Source organism: Rhinolophus ferrumequinum, chromosome 10 (assembly GCF_004115265.2).
Source record: "Rhinolophus ferrumequinum isolate MPI-CBG mRhiFer1 chromosome 10, mRhiFer1_v1.p, whole genome shotgun sequence".
Taxonomy (NCBI): Eukaryota; Metazoa; Chordata; class Mammalia; order Chiroptera; family Rhinolophidae; genus Rhinolophus; species Rhinolophus ferrumequinum.
The window spans coordinates 9,997,333-10,003,332 of NC_046293.1; positions in this window are offsets into that span (position 1 = coordinate 9,997,333).

The window sequence follows — 6,000 nt, forward strand, 5'->3', positions numbered from 1 at the left end:
TAAGTGACCCTGGGCAAGTCACTTCGCCTCTCTGGGCCCTGATAGCAGCTCCCTCAGATGGTGGCTGAGGATTCCCAATGTGGCAACACTCCCTGTGCTGGGACAGTCCATGTTCCTGCCTCATGATTCTTGTTGCTAACTTGCCCCTGTCCTGGATAATCCCAAGGTGTTGAGTCTGCTGCCCCCCACTCCTCATTCAAAGCAGCTCTGGGGCTGGGAGGCCGGGGTCCCTGCAAGTGACCCCTGGGAAGTAGCCTGCCATGGCCCGAGAATCTGGGGAGAGACCTGACTGGGGTCCAGGAGACCTGGGTTCAATTCTATCTCTTCCCCTCACTGGAATGGCCTTTGCTCTAGGACCTCTGTCATGACCAGTTGGACTAACAGTCCCTGAGAGTCCTGACCTTCTAACTTCTTTGGTTCTCCAAGCACAGCAGGCAAGCAAGAAGGGTTTCACGAGCACATCCAGGCACAGAGATGTGTCTCGATATGCCCCGACTTTCTGAGCACCAACCGGGTGCCAAACCCTATTGTAGGTGCAGGGGCTTCAGGGCTCAATAGGAAAGGTGACACCCTTTTGGCCTCCTGCAGCACACGGTCCAGTGAGGGAGAGAGACAATAAGCAAGGTAACAGACACATATGTAACCAAGTGGTAAAAGCTGCTTGGAGGAAAAGACCAGAGTCCTCTGAACAAGTCTACAAAGGAGGCCTGTTTTAGATTGGGGGGGAAAGGGGGTGGGGGTGTCCAGCAAAAGCCTTTCTGTTGAGGTATGAAGGGGTAGGAGTTGGGCAGTGAAACAGAAGTTATGTATCAGCCAGAGGGAGCAGCATGTTCAAAGGTCCTGAGACAGAGAGGAATAGCAGCCCCAATCCCACAGCAGCTCTAAGCAGAGCCTCCTCTGTCCCCACTTTCCCTGGGTTTCCACATGGCCCTTCTCTCCCAAGCACTGGAACACCCGTCCTTGAGAGAGCAGCAGATACCAGATACGAGCCTTGAGCTAGGGTGGGGCTTGAACTCTCCCTTTCACAGCATGGTCAGCCCTGGGGTCCCACGCAAGACTGACCCAGCACCAAGCCGACCCATGGGCTGCAAAATCAGAGCAAAGGCCTGAGGGAGGCCTCCACTGACCCTCAGAGGTGACAGGGAATGACAGCTACGTGGGGCAGGGGAAGCTCCAAGACCCCCAGACTGTAGCTGGGCAGCGGGGTGGGAGGTACCTACATCTATCCAAACCTCTCGTCTCATGGATGGGACAATGCAGGCACTGGAAGTCCCAGCCCACAGCCCTCGCAGCCCACACACCATGTGACCCTGTGTCCCCTCCATCCCCTCCCTGTGGCAGTACAGGGCACGCCCACTTTAGGACTGAGGAAGCTGAGGCCCAGGGAGGGGAAACAACTTGCCCAGCCACACGGCGAACAAGGAGGGGCGGCGATGAGCCCCTAGCCAGCACCGCTGTGCAGGTATCCTACGTCCTTCACCGGTTTTTATCCTCACAACAACCTTTTGAGGTAGATTCTACCCACTTTACAGACGTGGAAACTGAGGCTCAGAGAGGTGAAGCCAATTAGTCAACTTTAGTCAAGGAGTAAAACCCACATAGAACCTGTGCTCTTTGGGTCACTAAAAAGCAGCCCCAGTGGGCAAGCAGGTACGCAGGAAGGACACAGGCTGGGCACATCCGAATACAGGCCTGCGGGGAAGCCACTGTCCTGGAGGATGTGCAAGGATAACGCCCGTAATCAACACTGTGAACTTTGGGAGTTGGAGAAAGGACCCCAGGAAGGGTGGAGGTAGGGGGCATAAAGGGGCCAGGGGGGACAGGTAATAGCCCAAGGACACACTTCCTGGGGCCAGGCCCATGCGAGGCCCTGGCCAAATGTGAGCTCCCTTAACTGCCACCTTCAGGGACCCCAATGGCGGTTCTGCTGCCACCACAAGCCCCCCCGTGAGGGGCCCACTGTGCATTCAGGGGCTCCCTGAGGCATCTGCAGGGCAACCCACATCCCTCGCACTCTCCTGCCACCCTTCCATCCTCCTGCACCGGGCACTACTGGACGCCTGCCTGGGCGATGTCACATCATCCCTGCCATGCTGCACGGTGCCCCTGGCCAGCCGAGCTCACCGGCCCCTCCAGAACAGTGACAAGGGCAGTGGAGCCCAGCCCAGAGGAGGCAGAGGAGGAAAAGGTGGAGCTGACAGACCCTCCGGACCCCGTTCAGCCCACACTCACTTCCAAGACCATCTGCTTGGGCCGTCACGGGCCGCGCAGGGCATTGGGGCAGAAATGGCCAGCACCCGGCCGGCTACATGCTGGCCTCCAGGGCAGCCTGGTCAGGAGGCCTGGCTGGCCTTCCCGCTGCAGCTGCCAGCATGGCTGGGCAGCAGGGGTGCTGGACTATAGGCACAGACCCTCCCTGACGGAGGTCTCAGGGATGGGGGATAAGAGAGGACCCTGTGACCTAAAAGGGGACGAGCAGAGGTACCAAGTGTATGTCACCCCTTGAGAGATGAACAATGTGGCTGCGCAGGGCATGAGCCCCTCTGATGCCCAGGTCCTCCCTGGCATTCACAGTACCACCCAGAGCTCTAGAGACCAGTGAGTGAACTCAATGCCCCTGCTCTGGTGGGTTTCCAGGGCCCCCCAAATAACTGCCACACCCCCAATCATCCCTTTGCATCTGCTTGAGCCCCTCTGATCTAGGTTTGCGTAGGTCACTACGATGACGATGACGCTGTCCCGACATTAATCACAACATGTCACCTGATCTGCATAAAGCCCTTCAAAAGCCTCCTGTGTCCCTAAGTTAATGACTCAAATCCTTGTCCGGGCCTGCACACACACCTCACCAGACTCATCTTGTCTTCGCTCTCGCGCTCTCTCTCTCTCTCTCTCTCTCTCTCTTTCTCTCTCTCTCTCTCTCACACACACACACACACACACACACACACCACTGTTGGTGCTTTAGTTTCAAAGACTTTCTTTCAGTTCTGTGGTTACTTAACTCCCCTGTGCCTCAGTTTACTCATCTATTAAATGGGATACTTAATAGCATCTTAGTTTTTGGTTACCCTGAGACAAATGTTCAGGAGCAAGTCGTTATTTTTAGGTGATCCCAGAAGCATCGTCGTGCTTGACAGAGAGGGAGAAAAGCCACTGGCGTGGGCATCGATAAGGGGCAGCCTGGTGGCAATGAGCCTCACACCGCCTGGGGGCCCCTGAAAGTTAGTGTCAGGTGTGCCTCAGATTTGCACACCCCGGGGCGTGGACGCTGGGATATTTATCCTCCAGTTCCCGTCAGTGGTTGGTGAGGGTAGACCGGGGAAGTGTGGACTCCCCAGCTTTCCAGCCTGCCACTTGCAGGCCTGCAAAGCAACACCCGAAGTTGTCAGAATGCATGAGAACTATCCTAGGGGACCTCCGGTGTGGGCTGAAGGAATATGGCAGGATGTTAACGGCCTCTGCTATAGTATCTCTCATAGCGTCATGCAAGGTACCTGACATAATACATGTAAAGTGCTTAATAGAGAGCCTGGCACATAGAAAGGACCTAGTGTGTCGAGCTGTAATAATAAGAAGAATGTTATTATTACTGTGCTTGTGGCTGACGGCATGCTGTCTCGGACCTCAGGGCCTTTCCCCAGGCTGCTCCCCATGCCTGGTACATGGTACTCATTTCCAGCCACCTGATTAATATCTGCGCATGCTTAGGTCGCAGCCCAACTGTCACCTCCTCAGGAAGCCTTCCCTGAATCACTGGATCAGATCATGTCTCCCTTACGTGGGCTCAGAGCACCTACCCTGCCCCTTTCTTTCAGAGCATGGAATTTCGTTGTCACTTTAAATCGATTGGCACCATTGTTTGTGATTCTCCGCTCATTGCTGGTCTCTCCCTCTGGACTGCAAGATCCCTGAGGAATAGGCTGAATCTGTTTTGTTCACAAAGACGAGCCCAGAGTCTAGCACGGTGTCACTGCACAGAAGGTGCCTGAGAAGAAGCTGGCGGAGTCAAGAGAGAAATCTGGCAATGAGTGGGGAACAGGCACAGAATGAGCACAGTGATGTCAACGCCAGATCAGAGGTCCTTACAAAGTGCTCCAGGAGCACACATGAAAGACCGATTCATTCCTTTCTTCAGGAACTATTTCTAGACTACCTATTCTGTGCTGAGCACGGGGCAGGCAGTGATAAACAAGACAGGCACGGTCTCAGCCCTCACACAGCTTCCTACCCCATGGGCATTGGTGCCGGGAGCATTGTGGAGAAGAGGCACAAAGTCAAGGAGGAAAGGTGTGGTGGGACAGGGCTGTGTGCCCATCAGACCTGCTTCACCTCCCGCTGAGCGCCAGGAAGACTACGTTTCCCAGCCGCCTTGCAGCATGACGGGGTCACGGGACTAGCTGTCACCAGGGGAATGTGGGAGGAAGCCATGGACAGAACTTCCAGGCCTGACCCATAGAAACCTCCCTCACTACCCTCCACACTCTCTCTTCACAGGCCTACGGAGCCTACAACAGGGTCCGCAAACACTTTCTGTGAAGGCCAGAGGGCAAATATTTTCAGTTGTATGGGCCATCCGGTGTCTGTTGCAGCTCCTCAATGCTGCCTGTCATTGTAGCACTAAAGCAGCTTAGACAATATGTAACTGAATGGGTGTGGCTGTGTCCCCATAACACATTACTTATGAACACAGGTCACCGTCTGCCAAGCTCCGTCCTGGCGGCTGAGGGAGCCCCACGCCACTGTGTGGAGCACAGCCCACCCACCTCACTCCAGCCAACTTTCATTCAGCTGCGTTCTGAGTGAGAAATAAAGTCTGTGTGTTAAGCCACTGAGGTCGGAGTTGTTTTTATTACAGTGAGCATACCCTAATGTGGAGGGCTTCACAGAGGAGGTGACATTCTTCTTGGGCCTTGACAGATACGGAAGGCACTCTCCAGGTGGACCCTTCAGAGGAAGCGCATTCTCAGGGCAGACGGGACCCCTGTGAGCCAACCAGTTAAAGAGTGGAATGTTGTATGGGGGATATAGTAGGGCTCGGGCTGCAAAGGGACATGAAAAGAGGCCACACAGAGTGAGAAGTAGGAACTAGAGGCATGAAGACGACACAGGTGAGAGGGACAGAAAGGAACTGTGTAATTGGCTGCCCGGCTGTCCCCTACCACTGCGCACGTCCTTCCATTTCTGTTCCTTCGTCCACTTGGTGCCCCTGCACGGAATGGCCTCCCTTCTCCCACCTGCTTAAACCCTAACTTCCCTGCAGGACTCCCGGAAGCCCCCACTTGCGCCACTGTGAAGACAGGCAACGGGGCCTCTCGGCCAGAGTGCAGGGTGGGGGGCACGTAGTGCTGGGTGCAAACCCTGCCTCTGTCAAGAAGAGAAGCCAAAGAACAAGCTATTCACTATAAAGAAGCCCAGATGTGCTGGGTTTGAAAACTTTTCCCATTCCCAAGCTGTCCACAGGACATACAATTCTCAAAAGAAGAAATGACTTTCAGGCAAAGATCAAAGCCAGGGCCACCATCAGGAAAATGGTTTAAAGATGAATCCTAGGCCTTTTGTTAAAACTTCGGAAAGATCTCAAGTGCCTCAGAGACCCTCCCCGACAGACAAAGGCCTTCTGCGGACCTTACCAGCATATGCTGAAGACCCACCCTGTTCAACAGTCAAGCTCTGAAGACTCTTAAGGGCAGCCTCGCCAGGAGCCCAAGTTAACAGAGAGATTTGTGGGTGTAGCTTTTGTGAAATGGAATGAATCATAAGTGGATTCATAAGAAGCACATTAAACTTTTAAAGGAATTGTTAGGGCTACGAATGAAAGAGGCAGAGAGTACATCAAATAAAAAAAGAGCCCTTTGCGGTGCGATATCAGAGAGATAGTGGATGGGTGGAGGGGGGTCCACAGAGTGAGGGATACAAATGACAAACGTCTAAAAGAAAAAAAAACAAGGAAAAAAAAAACACCACCTCATAGACAAGACAGACAATAGTTTGGTGGTT